This window comes from Microtus pennsylvanicus, chromosome 19 (assembly GCF_037038515.1).
Source record: "Microtus pennsylvanicus isolate mMicPen1 chromosome 19, mMicPen1.hap1, whole genome shotgun sequence".
In the NCBI taxonomy this organism is placed as follows: Eukaryota; Metazoa; Chordata; class Mammalia; order Rodentia; family Cricetidae; genus Microtus; species Microtus pennsylvanicus.
Window position 1 is genome coordinate 10,476,228 of NC_134597.1, and position 19,436 is coordinate 10,495,663.

Genomic DNA, 19,436 nt, shown 5'->3' on the forward strand with positions numbered 1-19,436 from the left:
GTTTGCCTTGATATTTACAAAGGCAATATGAATGATTTTCAATCTCTAATATTTATGTAAAGTTGGGTTTATGGTTTCATTGTGTTATTATTCAGATAACTAATTATATTCAACTAACTGATTATATGTAATACATGTATGTGTATGTGTGCGTGTATGTATAAAAGAAACAACTTCAAAGCTAGGAAATGTCCTGTCTCTTAAATGAGACAAATCCTCTAATAATCCTGGAAGCTAATCATGCCTTGGTCTACTTAGATTGGAGACCCAAAACTTAAATTTCTTTTTTTTAAATTTTATTTTCTTAGCAGGGTCTCACTATAAAGCTCAGGCTGTCTAGGAACTTATTATATCGATCAGGCTGACACCAAATGCACAGAGATCCCCTGTCTCTACCTTCCAAGTGCTGGGAAACCTATTTCACCATGCCCAGCATAAAACAAAAGTTAAGGGATGTTTTTTTTTTTACAATGTTCTATTTGGTAAGTCAACGTTTAACCCCTCCCCCCATTTTTTGAAAGAATGCCTCCAAAGGAAAGGGAATCATTTTTTCTGGACTTCTTCAGAAATATTCCTCAGTGGGTTCCCTTTGTCACTGGCGAGCCTCAGAACCTCACTTTTGTGTAAATTGCCTTCCTCATTTCTTTACCTTTCTCAAGATAGAACCACCATAACTCCCCTGAGGGATTTATGTCAACTGCATTCATTGTAGTTAAATACTTCCCAGTTATTTTATGTTCTGCTCTACCTATGATTATGCTGTTGTTATTTTATCAACTTTGTCACTTTGCCAGACACAGAATGAAATGACTCGACATTTAGCCAGAATTTATGGTTTCAAAGTGATGTGACTAGTATTGACTCCATATTCTCATTAATTATCTTTATTATGAAAGTGAAGCTGAGACTATAATCTTCATCTGGTAAGCAGGGAAATAACAAGGAGCCCACATGATTTGCAAAAGTAATTTACCCATGATTCATAGTGCATAATTAATAATGAAAATAGACCACATGCTTTTCTAACATCTAAATTTTGTGTGGTAGGAGATATTAGTGGTCACATTGAAGCTAATGGTAAAACTGACATACTCCATCTTTATGAATACTTTTGATAATAATGTTTCCATTCTCTTTTAAAAATATCTACTTGTATGGAATAAGAGATAATTGGATTTAAAATAAGGGTCTTCATTTCTGTTGACATATCAGTACAACATTATTTAACAATAACCTTTCCTCTTTGTTTATGTCCAATATCTCATATTGATAAATATCACAATATAAAACATTTAAAACTTTAAAGTTTTTACACATTCAAACACATTTAAATTCTACCTCTTTAAAAAGTCAAAGTCTTTTTAACAATATAAAATTTCTTTAAAAATTTCAAAGTTTATCAGCTATGAACGCCTATGAAAACAAAATAAATACTTCCTTATTCAAAAAGGGAATAGCCAGGAAGGAGTCACAAATCTAAACAAAGCAAAATCCACTCTGTCAGTGTAAATCAGTGAGGGTTCGATGACTGGGATTTGCCCATGAACTACTGGTATCCTCCCAAGTGCTTGGCACAGAACATGGAGCCTATCACCCTTGTTCAGGCTGGCTCCACTCCATCACCTCTACTGCCCTTGACAGTAGTCCAATCTTGCTGTCATCTTCAAAATGGTGGGGTCCCCTGCTGCAACTCATCTGCACTTTCATCAAGAACCTCCTAGAAGGAGGCTCTTTCCATGGTGCTGAACCTCAACTTGTCTGCATGTCCCATTTCAACCCTTGTGCTTCACCTGATCCTAAGGGTGACCGTTGTGGTAAACTCTCCTGCCCTCTCTCACTGCCAAACCTCCCACGATCTCCTTGATCTCCTTCATACCTTCAAAGCCAGCACTCCCTGAGTGACTCTTAAACTACCAAATTCAATGTCTAGCACAGTGTATATCCTTGGCTGCTTCTGAACCCCAGGTTCTGTTTGCTACCTCTGAGGAAATACTCTCAGAGTATTAAACCTCGATGATGCTCATCTCTTCTTAATCACTGGTAATATTTCAACTCCAGCAAACCAGCATCATTTGTCCCAGTAAAGCCAAAATTTCACTTCAGTGTTGCTAGGCATTTGTTAATTGTGAATGGTTCTTTAGTTCCAATTGACTAGAACCACAAATTCTTAATTCAAATTAGTAAATGGCCCCAATTGAGCCTTTAAAATTTCTTCTGAACATTTCCTGTCAGGCCTCCATCAACTGCAGTTCTTATGCCATTGTCTTGTCAGCTCTAATACTATTGACTATGGAACTTTCGACGTGCAATGGAGTTTTAGCTCAAAGTTTCAAAGTCCTTCCACAGTCCTAGGAGAAATAGTATAATTACGTCTGTTACAGCAATACCTCACTCCTGGTACCAATTACTGTCTAGTTAGGCTCACTGTTTCTGTGATGAGACACCATAGCCAAAAGTGACATGGAGAGGAAAGGTTTATTTGGCTTCCATATCCTGAATCACAGTCTTTTGATGGAAACCAAGGGAGTACTCAAACTATATAGAAACCTGGAGGCAGAAACCCTGAAGAAGTGCTGCTCACACACTCGCTCCCCATAATTTCCTAATATTACATTAAAAAAGATTGCAGGACAACCAGCCCTGGTGTGGAACACCCACCATAGACTGGCAATCCCACATCAATCACTAATTAAGAAAATGTATAATAGGGCTATCTACAACAGGATCTTTTTTTGTATTTATTTATTTATTTATTTATTTATTTATTTATTTATTTATTTATTATGTATACAATATTTTGTCTATATGTATGCCTGAAGGCCAGAAGAGGCCACCAGACCTCACTATAGATGGTTGTGAGCCACCATGTGGTTGCTGGGAATCTAACTCAAGACCTTTGGAAGAGCAGGCAATGCTCTTAAATAAACACTGAGCCATCTTTTCAGCCCTACAACAGGATCTTACGGAGGCATTTGTTCAGTTGAAGTTCTCTCCTCAGATGACTCTAGCTGTGTTAAGTTGACATTAAACTAGCCAGAACAGGCTTTTCGAGACCCTCCCATTCTATATAGTTCTTACTAAGTTTTTCTTATTAACTTTATATTTGCTCTGATTAAAAATAAGTAAATAAATTGTAGGGTTAAGACAGCCCCTTTAGGGGGCAGGGTTTGCCTCGGGCGAATGCCTGCCAATAAATGGGCGCGCGGGGAGGCGGCTCGGCCATTTTCCTTCCTACCTCCTGTACTACGCTGGAACTTCGGTTCTGTAAGTTTATCATTAAAGTGGTAAATATTCTTTAATATCTGCATTGCATTTATTTACGCCAATACAATAAAAAATAAAATAAAGGAGGAATTATGAGTAGATTATTAATGAGTCATGAGAGAAATTATTTTGAACAATGGTGAATCCCTTCCGAGAAGAGAATTTAATTTCTTGTACAGTTCCCAAAACTGCTTCTGAAACTTGCTAATTAAGGTTCAGTCATGATTGTAGTGGCAGGCCTTGTTTCCACAGGTCTAAGTGAACATTAACCACACATTGCTGTAAATAATGCATATGCATAATGCCAGAGATTCATCATAATAGGGCAGTGTATTTTGAGAAGCCTTTATTCTTGGGCATTTATAGACTTATCAGCCCTAGAACCAGAGGTCTTACAGGAAGGATAAATTAATTGGAGACACAGATTTGGGAGATAGGTTCATTTGTTTGTCTCCTTATGGCAATTCCAAATTTAAAATTTGAATAATTTATTATATAAAATTTATAATTATTATACTGACAAAAAGCAACTTTATAACTTATTATAAAAGTTTGCTCACAAATAGCTGTAGAGTTTTGCCATAAGCCTTAATGCTACCTAAAATTCATTACTTATTTCAGAGTGGCTCATGATATCAGACTCCAGCTCAGCTTGATACTATGCTCTCTAGTATTATCCAAACCCAATAGTTAAATAACCAACCTTTCTTTCCTATTTTCCCTATATGGGAATCTTTATTTATATGCCTTGTGCCTGTCTTCATTGTGGTCAGTTAATACCTGTTGTATTGTTTTAATTACTTCTGTCATTTTAAATCACATTTTTTTTAATTTTTCCTTCTTTGTTATAGTGATGTCATTTCTTCTCTGTTTTTTTTATGTATTTTTTTTATTGATAAAAGGAGAATAAAGAAAAGAAAGAAAAAAAACAAATTTCCACCTCCTCCCAGCCTCCCATTTCCATCCCCCTCCTCCCATTCTTCTCCCCCTCCTCCCACCCCTCTCCCCTTCTCCCCACTTTTCTCCCCCTCCCTCTCCAGTCCAAAGAGCAGTCAGGGTTCCCTGCCCTGTGGTAAGTCCTAGGTCCTCCCTCCTCCGTCCATATCTAGGAAGGTGAACATCCAAACTGGCTAGGCTCCCACCAAGCCAGCACATTGCGTTGGATCAAAACCGCGTGCCATTGTCCTTGGCGTCTCATCAGCCCTCATTGTTCGTCATGTTCAGAGAGTCCAGTTTTATCCCATGCTTTCTTTGGTAACAGTCCAGCTGGCCTTGGTGAGCTCCCAGTAGATCAGCTCCACTGTCTCAGTGGGTGGGTGCACCCCTCGTGGTCCCGACTTCTTTGCTCATGTTCTCCCTCCTTCTGCTCCTCCTTGGGACCTTGGGAGCTCTATCCAGTGTTCCAGTGTGGGTCTCTGTCTCTATCTCCATCCATCGCCAGATGCAAGTTCTAGGATGATATGCATGATATTCGTCAGTATTGCTCTAGGATAGGGTCATTTCAGGTTCCCTATCCTCAGCTGCCCAAGGAACTAACTGGGGGCCTCAGCTTGGGCACCTGGGATCCCCTCTAGGGTCAAGTCTCCTGCCCACCCTAAAGTGGGTCCTTTAACTAAGAAATGGGGTTCCGTGCTCCCCTATCCAACCTTCCTTTATCCCGATCCTCCTGTTTCCCCAAGTCCCCCTTCCTTTCCTTCTACCTTTTCTCTCCCCATCTCCCCTTACCCCCATCCCACCCCACCCCCAACATCCCACTTTTCTCCCCGGCAATTTTGTCTACTTCCCTTATCCAAGAGGATTACTATATGTTTTTCCTTGGGTTCACCTTCTTACTTAGCTTCTTTAGATTCGCCTATTGTAGACTCCATGGCCCCTATTTATGGCTAGAAACCAATTATGAGTGAGTACATCCCATGTTCATCTTTTTGGGTCTGGGATACCTCACTCAGGATAGTGTTTTCTATTTCCATCCATTTGCATGCAAAATTCGAGAAGTCATTGTTTTTTACCGCAGCGTAGTACTCTAGTGTGTATATATTCCATACTTTCTTCATCCATTCTTCCATTGAAGGGCATCTTAGCTGGGTCAAGTCTTCGTTTTCATTGTGTCTTACCATATTACCATATAACATCTGCTCTGATGGTTCATGTAGATAACCATTGGCCTCATTCCCCTGTGACTGACAGAAATAAGTGATCTACTATATTCCAAGCACAGCATGTAATAGTTTCTTAATAAGTATTCACTGAGAACTATATCTATATAATTATATCATATATAAATTATGTATGTGGCATCTTCTCAGTTTAGAACCTTGGTCTCTGTGCCAGCATTTAATTGAAGAAGATTTTTCAAGGAAAATTTCCAGGATATTTCTACTATTATATGGACTTAGAAGTTAGAACGTCTGTAAAGTTACTTTTTCTACAGACAGGCATGAGTTTTTATGCCTGTATGCCAGCACTTGGGAGAAAGATAAAATCACTGTGAGTCTAAGACCAGTGTGAGCTAGAATGTGTTATATACAGGTCAGCCTGGGCTGGACTTTTTAGAATTTGTTACAATTCACAAGTTCGAAATGATCATCTTTAGAAGTAAATGAACGACCTGCTTGCTGATGCTGCCTGTAACAGAGAGACCCCGGTATCTTTCCTATGTGTCAGGATTTCTGATTTTCCCGGTCATGTGTTTTCCCTTCCATGTTTAATTGGTTCTTCATATAAGCACTACTCTGTGGCATAAGCTAGGCCATTCCCTGTTCTGATTTAATGATATTTGGTATGAAGGACTCAGTTTTGGATGTTATTATTATTATTATTATTATTATTATTATTATTATTATTCTTTCCCCAATGTTCCTTCCTCTTTCACCCATCCCTATTGTCTTCCATCACAACCTCCTAAAAGGCTGTTTCTAATCCCACCCTACTAAACAACTGGGTGCCTTTTCTGTCTTCATTATGATACATTTTTTTTCTTTCTTATTTTACAAAATTTGAGGATAATTCCTTAAGTGTCAATAGATAATTCTTATTAAGATAGTAACTCATCTCTAAAACTACTTCTTTAAATTTGGCACTATTTCTGTCTTTGTGGAGAGTATGCGGATTAATACTAACCAAATATGTGATCTCCCAGGCAAATGTAATGGAAGCATAGGCGTGTATATTTATAAGCTAGTGAGCCAAGTGGGAATATCTTTAGACGTCATCTGGAATACTGATTTTATAACATGGACAGCCCACTTTTAATACCTTTTCAAATGATCACATCAGTATGAGTGTTGCACTTAGGACAAAGTAGTTTTGTGTGCTGGTCCAATAAACATTCTTTTATGGAAGTTACGCAGAGAAAAGTTTAAATGTTCTTAGCCCTATAGGATGTTAAGATACGTAACCTGTCCTATTAGTTTCTTGTTGTTCTTCCTTGTCTTTTGGAGCTATCAGAAATATGTGTAAGAAGGCAATATAGATATGCATATATAGATGTTTGGAGTGCTCTTTTGAAATGCTGAGTTGGCCATAAACATTATACATTTGGTTTTCAGAAAAGAAAGCGTGGTTTTACAAGTAATAGTTCAACTTTTGTATAAACTGTTGCATGAAATCATCGCTCAAATTGTATTGCTGTTGATGTGAAGATAGTATCTGAGCAGAAATCCTGCATTGCAAGAAAAACAAAAAGAAAATACAAATGAAATTTTTTCGTGTAAAAATAGTTTGCATTTACAATTTTAAATTCATGGTTTAGAGATATGCACTTGCAAAGTTTTGATACCATTACACACACACACACAAAGCAAAATATGGAATGTTAACTGGCCCGCTTTTCAATTCAACTAAAACATTAAGTATCTTTTTAATGGTTTTATCTGCTGGGAAGAGCAATATTACAATAATCAGGTTTTATAGCCCATATCAAATATGAACCAGAATCGCTTATTACAAAGTTTGTACTTGGGGAGGTGTTTTCATAACGTCTATCACTTTTATCCCATGTTTCTTGGAATTAGTTTTTAGTGATTTCATTTGCCAAAATAAGTTGTTGCTCAAACTTTTTCATTGTTTTGTGGTGAAAATCTAATCCAGCAGCCATATTTAAAATGCCGTGCAAATTGGTAAGGAGATGTCCATTGAAACTACTGACACATTAGTCACTATATGAAAACGCCACAGAAGGAAGCCCATGCAAAGTCTTTTAGGCTTCTTTTCCCCCTGCCGTATGAAATTTAGAGGTTTGCTGAATGCAAGCATGTTTTTTTTTTAAATATTATCTTCTCAAGAATAAAGGATTGGCTATAGCTTTAGATTTCATGTGAGATAAAGTTGGAGTCTGATGCCTCCTTTTAGCTGTCAGTCTTATTAAGAAACTCTTCCTGTGTTGAACTCACCCCTGGTGTTGAAGAAATCGTGCCTGTGAGAGCCAGGGAAGGGCTTTCTCTTCAGTGTGGTTTCATTAAGCTTGGCCTGCATTTTGACTCTGCTTCTGTCTTATTCCAAACCCTACCTGTAACTCCCGGCACAGTAGGTATAATACAGACCCTGATGCCTTTGCCTGAAGATTGATCGAAACTCAGAGTGTCTTAGAGTTGCTGACGCTCACTCAACCATTTTATTGAAGATAAGGTAAATAAAATAGATTGCCATATGAGAATTCTCTGAAGTCAAATGGAATAATTTGGCAGGTTTAAGCCCTTGAAAAAGACTAAGAAGTGGGATCAAATACTTTTTGTGTTCAGTATAAGATGGGATAAATATTCCGTCAGTATTTGACTTATAAAATTTACTTTTTTCAGTGCAATAAAATTGCTAAAGTAATTATGAAGTTTTGATGCCATTTTGGTATTAAATGAGTCACCTGTAAAAGATCAATAGGGAGAAAAACTTTTAAGACAACAATATTTTGAAGAAATTCTTTTCTTTCTTTTTCTATAACACTTAAGTGCATGGATCAGTAGTCTTCAAGAATTTAATAAACAACACAAATGGATGGATTTTCCAAAGAGCACTCCAGAATCTTAAGATTTCATATAGCTGTAATTCTTGGTCACTACTAAAAGAAAATCTTGAAGTTGAGTTTTATTGTTCACTAATAAAAATTATATTTTCATATTTAGAAACTTCGGAGGTAAAACATCCTGTGATGTTTTGCTTTTACTTTGTTGTATGTTTCCCAGATCCTTTGTCTTGGAAAAATGAACATTTTTTTCATATTTTTCCAGAATAATGCAAAAGACATTTGTTTGTATTATCATATATAATTTTTATGGGACATGCAATTGTTAGAATGGCCTTAGTATCTGAAATTCTATGAAATGCTAGCAGTAGCATATAATATCACATGTGGTGGTTTAACTGCGATATGCCTATACGTTTCAGGCATATAAATGCTTATTCTACAGTTATTGGCACTATTTTGGGAAGACTTAAAGGGTGTGTTCTTGCTGGAAGATATGTGTCACTTAGGACAGGCTGTGAGGTTTCAAAAGTGTACCATTTCAGGTTATTCCTGTGTTTCTTGTTTGTGGTTTGAAATGTGAGCCCTTGGCTATTTGCTTCCAGTCACTGTGTCTGTCTGTTGCTCCCAACATAACTGTGAGGTGCTCTTACACCTCTGTAAATGTAACCCCAAATAAACCTGCAGTTATGAATGTTGCCATAGGCATAGTGTTTTGTTACAGCAATAGAAAAGTTACTAAAAGTTCATACCAAGAAGTGGGATTTTGTTGTGACCGATCAAACCATGTAGTTTTTGGAAAGATGTTGATGACTGAGACTTTGTACTAAAAAATCATGTGGACAGTGTGAGCAGAGGGTGCCCTGAGCACGATTTGAGCTGTGAGGCCAGGACACAGGATATCGAAGGGGAATAGTATTAGCAACCGGACTATAGATTTGTCTTGTGATATTCTGGCAAAAAGACTGCTGATGCTTTTGGTTATTGCCATGGTCTGACTAAAGAAAATACTCACAGAAGAAAGCAGTAATGTTTGCTGTTAGAAAAGTTTTGTGCTAACAGGTTGAGAAGAGGTTTCCTTTGCCCCACCCCGATAATTTCTGTTGTGATTTTTTTTTCATTTAAAAGCTACTTCAGTTTTTACCATTCTTCACTGTATGCAGAAGTTACAAATCTTGCCAATCCAAATACTCATTTTTCATCACATAGTGATACATACACACACACACACTCGAAATAGATTTATCTTGTTTCTAGCTATCCAAATTATCCACCAGTTCTCATAACCAATAGCTGGTTATTAAAACTATTTAAACATTCTGGCATTAGTTATATGCACAAAGACACAGTGCATTCTCATATGAATAATGGGCCATCTTTCTGTAGGGGAGTGTACAATGTGTACATATATGTGGGTACTCGCGTCGATGGAGGAATTCTGGAGACATCCTTTGCACTCTCTGCTTTATCACCTGAGACAGAGTCTTCCACGGAAGACATTTACTTCTTTTAGCTAGACTATCAGGTCTGTAAGTGACTGGAATCCAATTGAGTCATGGGTTACAGGCACAGGTATCTACATCCAGGGAAGGAGATGAGGGAGGATAGAGGGGTTGCCAGTTTGCTGCTGGGAAACACCTGTTTCTACTGCTCTACTGTAGTTGTTTAAAGGATAATGGCCCCAAAGGAACAGGCACTATTAGGAGGTATGGACTTGTTGGAAGAAATGTCTCTCTGTGAAGACAGGCTTTGTCTCTTATATGCTCAAGTCACACTTGGTGAGACAGACCACTTTCTGTTGCCTTGAGTCAAGATGAAAAAATTCTTAGCTCCTCCAGATCCATGTCTGCCTTAATGCTACCATGATGATAAAGGATTAAACCTCTAAAACTGTAAGCAAGTCACCACAATTAAATGTTTTCCTGTATAAGAGTTACCATGGTCATGGTGTCTCTTCACAGCAATTGAAGCCATAAGACAAACACCTTGAGTCAGCCAATTTCCTAGCCATGCAATGAGCCATCTTAAAGAAATCATTTTTCTCCCATTTACATTTAATCACTGTTAATAATCAAGAGTAACTTGGTTCTTGACTGTGACTTTGACTCTTTTTCTCCCATAGGATTCCATTAGTCTTAGGGATTCCATTTCTCTAATAATATGTGAATGGACTAAGAATAGAAATATTTTGTGTTATTTTCAGGGAAAACTGAAAAATACATTTTAGTTTAACTTATATGATGGAATAGAGAACATTATTATTTATCTGGTATTTGATAAATATTTTCATATTTTAGCTTCTGAACATTCTTTCATTGTGGTATTGTATATGTATTTATTTCTTAATGGCTAGTAAATACCAAAAAACTGTCTGTCCAGATGTACATGTTCTTATAAACTCTATTTATTGCTTTTAATATTGAGTATGAATTTCCCTGCAATTTAATAAATAACATGTTAATTAATTTTTTCTTGATATAAGGAAAGGATAACACTGAGATTGTAAAAAAATTTTTCAGCAGGAGATATTCAGGAATATTTTGAAAATGAGAAGTATTTCTATCATTACAGCCACATTAATGATCAAGATTCTGTTCTCCTCTTGACCTATACCTTGATCTATATTCCTTATTCCCCTCTAAATATGTGCTTAATTATATTTAAAATTAATGCTGTTTCTGTATACTATTGTGTGTTTTGTTGTCATTATTGATGCTCTTTCAGCACTCCGGATTCCATAGCTGTATAACTAATATACCTAAAGATTAATTCATATCTAATATACCTGAAGAATACCTGAAGATTAATTCAGTACTAGATACCCTTCCAAGTGATCCTTTGGGTACTTGTCACCATTGCTAACTTCGGTTTACAATGAAAGGGTGGATCTCAGCAAAGTGAAGAAATCTGCTAGTGTTCTACAACTAAGCAGTGCTTGAATTGAGCTGGGCCACGAACCCCGCCATCTTCCTGAGATGCCCAACACTCTGCCTTTCAGGGACACCAAGCAACTTAAAACCAATATAATATAAATTAAGTAAATTCTGGATTACACTACACACTGAAAAGTACATTACTTTATTTTTAAATAAAAAAGTAGACTGAAAAAGAAAATATTTGAGAAAATCCAATAAACAAATATAGATGTTTGTAGAACTATTTATATATAGTCGATTGAATATGATTTCTTCATAATTACTTTATATTTTGTTAGTAAACTATGTATTCTGAAACTGTATCGTTGTTTTCACTCTAGGTTTATCTATCATATGGATTTATTAATGATGAAATAACTTCATTCTGTACTCTTAACATGACATGAATAACATGTCATGTGCATTTCTGTCAGATGTGTACAGTCAGATTACTATACAATGTATCTCTTCGTCTTTTCTAGTACAGTCTTCATATTGCTAAGATATAGTTCATTATTCTCAATGGGAAAAACTTCATAGGACCTGGCATTATCCTTATACCAAGAGATACGTGTTGACTAGCTAAAGCCAATTATAATAATCCTATTTCCTTTTAAATAATTGGCTTCTTTTCATTAAGATAATAAATATTTAAAAAGCTATTTTCATAAAATTTGTATAAATAAATAATTTTAGAATTTAATTATTTTACCTGGAGCACTTCTTGCTTCTTGACTAGTAAAGATAGTGACTTTCTTTTTCATTCACTGTTTACATGAATTAGATGTTAGGCATTTGAAGATGTAAATATACTTACAAATATACAAACACTAATTATTCAACAGTAGGATGCAAATTTCACTCTAGATTTGGTTGGAACCTGTGTTTACATGTTACTTATAAAAGGTGACTGACAGTTTAGTAGGGAAAGCCAACGTGGAAGTTTGTTTTAGAAGAAGTCAGACAGGTTATCAAAGGTGTAGAAATGTGGTTTCAATTCCATTGTCTCCTGCAAATAAATGCAAGAAAATTCACTTTTAACACATCCACTTTTAGGTCCTGGTTTTCCAAGTTCAAGTTCTTGTTGTACAATAAAGTTGGCAATTAAATACACTGATTTATGTTCCTTGATAATGCAGATAGCAAGTCAACCTAAATAACCTTGGGTGTGAAAGTGATCAGATAAAATATTATGACACACCAATGAAATAATCAATAATATTTAGGTGAATAATATGGACTTAAACCCAATTTTAGAGACATGAACTTTATTTATTCATAGAATAAATTCTATATTCTGAAATTTTATCATTGTTTATTTGGAGGTGGTAGGGTATTACGTGACTGGTGCTTTCTTATTTTTTCAGCCAATGATTTTATATATGACTTAAACCTTATTCATTATGCATCTATTCATAGGAAACATTTTCCCCTTCCTCTCAACAGTTTTAATTCTCTGGCTAGATAGAATTCACTCTATGTGATCAATCGAGCAGTCCTCACAATAGCAATGCAGTATGTCCTAACTTATGTGTCAGCTCCGCATTTTGACTCTATAAACACAATGGTATTTTGTGTTTCATGTGTTATGAGTCTTTGGATAGTGTCTTAGGGTTTCTGTTGCTGTGAAGAGACACCATGGCAAGAGCAACTCTTATAAGGAAAATATTGAGGTGGCAGCTTACAATTTCAGAGGTTTAGTGCATTGTCATGAGCCAGGGAGCATGGCGACCTGCAAGCAGATGTGGTGCTGGCTACATCTTGGCAGAAGGCAAGAGGAAGTGGACTCGGTGTCACACTGAACATTGGAGACATCAAAACGTAATAACTTCCCAGTGACAAACTTCCTCCAACAAGATGATACCAACTCCCAACCAAGTCACCCCTCCATTTGGAGGCCATTTTCTTTCAGACCACTTCAGATGCTTTTATATCTTTTGAAATTTGTAGACATTTCACATATCTTAGGAACTGAATGGCTTACTTTCCAGAGTTGTAATTTATAACCAGGAAGGCACTTCTTCCTTTGCATCATATAGCTTAGAATTTGTCCTAAGATGAAACAGACTAGGCGAAGTGCTTTTTAAGCCCTGATTGTAACATGAAGGCCTGCTTGTTGGGGTTTCCATCCTGCCCAGTACCCCACAGCTGGCAAGCCCCAAAGAAAATCACACAGCGATCTCAGTAAGTTATAAAACCGATTGGCCCATTAGCTCAGGCAACTTATTAGCTTTTGTAGCTTATATTAACCCATTGTCCTTATCTATGGTAGCCAAATGGCTCAGTACCTTTCTCAGCTGGGTAGGTTACATCTTGCTTCTCGGTGGTCTGCACAGGACTGGGAGGAATGGGCTTCCTCCTTCCTAGAATTCTCCTTTTCTCATTGCCCTGCCTATACTTCCTGTCTGGTTGACCCACCTATCCTTCCTGCCTGGCCAATCAGCATTTATTTAAAACATGATTGACAGAGTACAGACAATTCTCCCATACCACCTGATGACAAAAAATCTACCTTTTGCATGAGTAAAGCAATTTTAAATGTTTTTCTATGTATTTGATAATTTCATGCATATACAAAAAATGATCACATCTGCCTTACTTCCTCCTCGAGCCCTACCCATGTTCTCCACAACACCTTTTTACAAAACTATTTCCTCACTGTCTTTGCTTGTATTAAAGTGAATTGCTGGATACATATGTTAAATAATATACTATAAGCTGTTGTGATTGGCATGACTAGATAAGATTTTATGAAGTGGTTATGTCATTGTCTCACTTATATAATAGCCATAAGTGTGACAGATAAATATAGATTGCCGCATGAGTCATAATCTCTGCCGTTCTTTATACAGTTGAGACCTAGACGGTTCTAAACAAAACTAAAAAGATTATTTAGATACACAGTGTCACTCAAATCATAGAAGCTTTATCTATACATTAGAAATGTAAGGAAAGGTTACAGAATTTTGTAAGAAAAAATAGATTATATATAGTCAGAAAGGTTTTTTGGTTCCGTTTATGAATTTGAAAACAAGCTTACTATTCTTTGTTATTTTCACAAGATTGCTAAGCATAAACCTTATCCGTAGGTGTTAATAATATTCAAAGTTATTGTAATCACAAAATCTCCCCTCTAAGTTTCAGAACTCTTCATGGTGAATCTTTGTCCTTGAAATTATTTGTATACTTGTTGAGATTATTTCTTCTGAGGTTCAAATCTGAACTCAAGTGGCATATAATTTAATCAAATGAGATATTTTGCAAAAATTTTTATTAAATTTCTGAAATGTTAGAGTGTGTAATTCTGTACAATAGTTTTCTAATTGCCAATGTAATTGAGAAGAATCCTTTAGGAATATTTACACAGAAGGAAGAACTTTCTGCCATGAGTTCTTTGCATTCAACGATGGATCAACAGCTAAAGAAATGAATATTCCCTCATGAAATTTAGTAATTGGCATTTGTATACATTCTACGTGCATTTATGCTTTAATTTTTAGTCAACTATGGAAGGTAAATAATATGGCAGAAGTATCCACTCATTATTGTACGCATTATATGTGAAGTTGAATATTAATATATTCAAAAGCTAGAATAAACAAGCCCCTGAGGGTGGTAATCAGCACAAATCAGCCACAAAATTTCTTTTTTTTCTTTTTTGAAATTTACTTGTCAGATTGTGGTTTCCATAATTTTTAACAATACTTATTAGCTGCCTTCTTGACTGTTTTGCTTTCTAACTATGTTTTCTTTGCAGACTAATTTGAATATCTTTAAGAAACTCTGTATTATAGATGATTGTAGACCATGCATTTGGACACAGCACAAACTCCACAGTGACACACTTCCTCGAACAAGGCCACACCTATTCCAAAAAGCCACAGCTTTTAATATTGCCCCTCCCTGTCATCTTATGGGAGCCAATTACATTCATTCGAACTATCACAACACTATAGCAATACTCCTGAAACAAACAGTACACTTGTGGCATTACTTTCTTGAATATTTTACCTGTTTGGCATCCTTCTTTTTGTGAGAAATCTAATTTCATTTTTCATGTTTTATGAGATGGCCTAATCACCCCTTTCTTAGAACTCAGAATACCCGCACCCTCTCATCTTTTGAATAATAAACATTTCCCACACCATATTTGGACTGTTTTTTGTTGTTGTTGTTTTGTTTAGCTTTTGGTCACTTTTATGGCCCAATATGCTTGCTTAATTAAAACTATTTTGTTTTATTTAAAATATTTCACATTAAAGTAGAATTTTGACAGAATAACTTCTTCTCTAACAAACAAAGATGAAACTATGATGTTTTATTCTATTATCAATTATTTCATATCTTTTGTTCTAGGTTTTATTATAATTGTATGGAGTACTTTTATAGTTTAATGATTCTTAAGTATAAAGATTAAAATAAATGAAGTGATTATTTAACAGCATGTTAAATACGTTCAGTACAGTACAATTTACATAATTACATATTGGTGTGTCTGCTTTAAGGGTTTTAAAATTCTTACTGTAAGATTGTTTGGTCATTATATTGTAATGTAAGTGTCTGAGGATTTATGGCAATGTAAAGTGCACTTCAGCCAATGAAATGACATTCACTCTCATTTTCTAAGCCCTTAAGTATGTGTTTATACTTTTTACACTTAAATGCCTGTTACATTTATTTATTTTTCTCTTAAATTTATTGGTGCTTTGCTAGCATATTTGTCTGTAAACCTCATTGTGCAGTTCTTGTTGAAGCCAGAAGAAGGCATCACATGCTCTGGAATTGCAATTAATGCCCTGGTTGTTAGTCATAAATGTGGGTGCTGGAATGAATCTTGGCCCTCAAGAAGTGCAATCAGTGCTCTTAACGAATGAACCATCATTGAAGTACCACTTAGTTATATTTTAAACTCTAGTATTTAATCCTTTTGAGGATTAAATGTGTGATGGGGTGATATTCAATGCTGGATTGAAAAGTAAATTAAATGTGTCAATTTTTCTAAAAAGTAACATTGCTTTAATATTAGTAATTGAAGTTGTAATTATATTCTGAAAACCATGCTTGAAATGGTTTGTTTTTTTTTTCTCTGTAAGTGGTAGAGCTCTTACTACATTTCTTTTTTATTGATGCTAATTAAGACTTTCTCTTATTCTTGCCCATTCTAAAAAATAATTTTAATTATTTGTATAACCTCCTTAAAAACAAAATACAAGACTAGAAATCACTCTGTATGAAGAGAACAGATTTCACATATAATCAAATAGTAAGTTATCTAATGCATACCTTGTCTTTAAATAGTTTAAATTAATTTTAGTATGCCCTTTTAATCTTGATATTTTTTAAAGATTGTTAATAGCATTAGTATGGGAATAAAAAATAAAATATGCTTGACCTCATTTGGCTTTTTTGATGTGTAGTCATTTAAAAGGTTTGTAAGACGTTTAATTACCAAATGGTATGATCATTATTCATCTCTTCAGTTGATATAGTGTCAACTGAATTGCCTCCCTGGAGTGTGCTGTGCTTCACAGATCAATAGATTAACCAAGAGCTTGAAGGAAAGCTTTAAGCATTCATCGAAAAGGGGGAAAAAAACACCCTCTTAGAAATGGCTCATGTAGACATTATATCTGTTTTGTAAGTATTTTATTTACTTCTATGAGTGAATCTTCTTATAATAGCTGTTTTAAAGTATCGCATCTTCCATGCTTAAATTAAATTACAGCATTAATCAGATTTCTTTTGTAGAACGCAATAACATCAGAATGCAGAGGTAGAGCTCAATTAATTTTTGTTTTTGAGACTTATCTTGAATTACTTTTTTCCAAAGCACTGCTCTCGAAGTTCTATATAAACTCTATAAAATAATCCTCATAAAAATATTGTTTTATGCCATATACAGCTCTTAATGATTTATGAGGAAATTGTTACAGGAAGAAATTTAAAAATGGATTGAATTCTCACGAGTACTAACCAAATCTCATTGAAATGCAATTAATAATTTAAAAAAATTAAAATTTATTGTGTTTGCTATCTGAGAGAAGTTCTACTCACTTTACACATATTAACTCATTTAACGTCTAGCCAACATTCTGACATGTGGCCAAGGCCCTTCTGATTTTCAGAGTTTAGTTTTGTAACTTCCCAAGTTCACATAGCAACTAAAAGTATCTACACTGAACTATGTCATTGTACCTTAAACACTTAGACATTCTGCTCTTCAAGATAGGGAAGTGGAAAGAAAAGCTACACTTAGGGTAATGTTTGTCTACGTAAATAAATTTAAACAAGATCTCACTTTTAGCCATACCCTTAACTCACTGAGATTTGAAAAATGTAATTTACATATTAAAGTAATAAGATGTTCAGAGTTCTGTTAGATCAGTAAAAGAACACCAGTTCAGAGTTTCATGGTACCCCTCTTACAGTTGTCTGCAAATTGCTGTTTCATGCTTTAGAGATTCTGTTGCATCAAACTCTAGGATCAAAAATTAAATTAAATTTTAAAGATTGTTAATAGCATTAGTATGGGAATAAAAAATAAGATATGCTTGACCTCATTTGGCTTTTTTGATGTGTAGTCATTTAAAAGGTTTGTAAGACGTTAGTTACAGCAGAACAAGAATTTGAACTTCAATACAGTTGACTTTATTTCCTATGTCCCTATGTGCTTCAGGTATTATGTGATGTAGACCATGTGGATGTTGTGTATGCAGAGGTTGTGTTTCTTACAGCAGCTCAGAACTTTAAAACTAAGGAAGCCTATCATTTTTAAAGAAAATGATAAGCAAGATTTTCTTTTGTTCTAGATATGCAGTGCCCTAACTTGCCTACATCAATCATAGTACTAAGAAATGTATCAGGTAAAAATTTGATAGTCTAGATTATGGTGCACTTACAAGAACAAGAGTCTCACAGATAGGACTTTTCTAACTCCTAACTCTACTTTCTGATGGGTCTTATTCTTTCTAAGAGATGTTACTGGAAGTTTAGTTATTTATGATGAGATACTTTTTGTTTAGTTTTATAGTTACAGTTTTATAGTATAAGAGAATTTAGTTAGGCTAAAGCCAAGTGTCTCATGGTCAAATTCCTTCCTGGAGGCACCAATGGAGAATCTGTTCTCAGCTTCTACACTTAGAAGTCTGTTCACTTCCTGTGGCTTGGGAGTATCTTCAGTCTTCAGTGTTTAACAATAGAAATGTCTCATTTCTCACATCATGTATTATGTGAAATTGACCTTTTATACCCATCCTTTGCAATTAAGAATGTATGCGACCAGTCTGGTTCATCCATGGTAAGTTCTCCATTTTACAGTCTGGTGATTTATAACCTAATTAAATATATAACTTTAATTTTCCATTTCAGTGTAATGAAATGTCCCCATAGTTAAGAGATCATTGTCTTCAGGAGGACATGATGCTGCTTATTTATATGCTTTTTAATTACTGGTGAACGTTTTTGTTAGACTACTTTGTTGGTCATTATGATTAATCTGGACCAAAGGGATCTTACCAGTGTTCACATCTTCAAAAATGACTGATAATCCTTCCCAGAGCAACTCTCAAATATCAGTAATGCCACAATAAGGGATGGGCCTAGGGATATGTTATGCATTCCATTCTGGAATTTTGTTGGGTTTGAACTTTGTAAATCTTATACAGGTAACTCCAGTTGACGTGAGTTCATGAGTATGATAGCCACATCATATCGAAAAGTCAGTGTTGTGTAATTTCTAATTGGTCTAAATAATAAAACCCAAAGTCAGATAGGGGTTAATGCTGAAAGATCAGAGAAGCAGAGCAGCCAGCCAATAGTTCTTAGCTCTACTGAATCCTCAGACCAAAAGGGCAAGCCTCTCCCTATGAATCTTTAGACTGAATGCTGTCTCTTCAAAACCTCAGACTGGAATTCCTTGAGCTCCTGTCTCCTCCCGCCTTGCTTCCCTCAGTCTAATCAAAAATATCCCTTCTTGTCTCCACCTCCCTAGTGCTAGGATTAAAGGCATGTGACTCCCAAGTACTGGGAGTAAAGATCCATGAGCCACCACCACCTGACCCTGATTCTCTTTTAGACTGATTCAATCTCGTGTAGCCCCAGGTGGCCTTGAGCTCACAGAGATCTGTCTGCCTCTGTCTCCTGAATAGTGAGATTAAAGATGTGTGCCACGACTGCCTGGCCTCTGTGGGTAACTAGTGGCTAGCTCTGCACCCTGCTCTTCAGGCAAACTTTATTTTGTAGATCATGAACAAACGCTCATCACAAGACAGCATTTAACCAAGCTCTTTCCCATCCTCTTT

At 35.7% G+C, this 19,436-nt stretch overlaps 1 protein-coding gene across 2 annotated transcripts in view; it reads left to right on the plus strand.

Annotated features, from left to right (window-relative positions):
* The window catches only part of Foxp2 (forkhead box P2), a 478,828-nt gene that overhangs the window by 151,977 nt on the left and 307,415 nt on the right, over positions 1 to 19,436 (plus strand). The window lies entirely within an intron of this gene.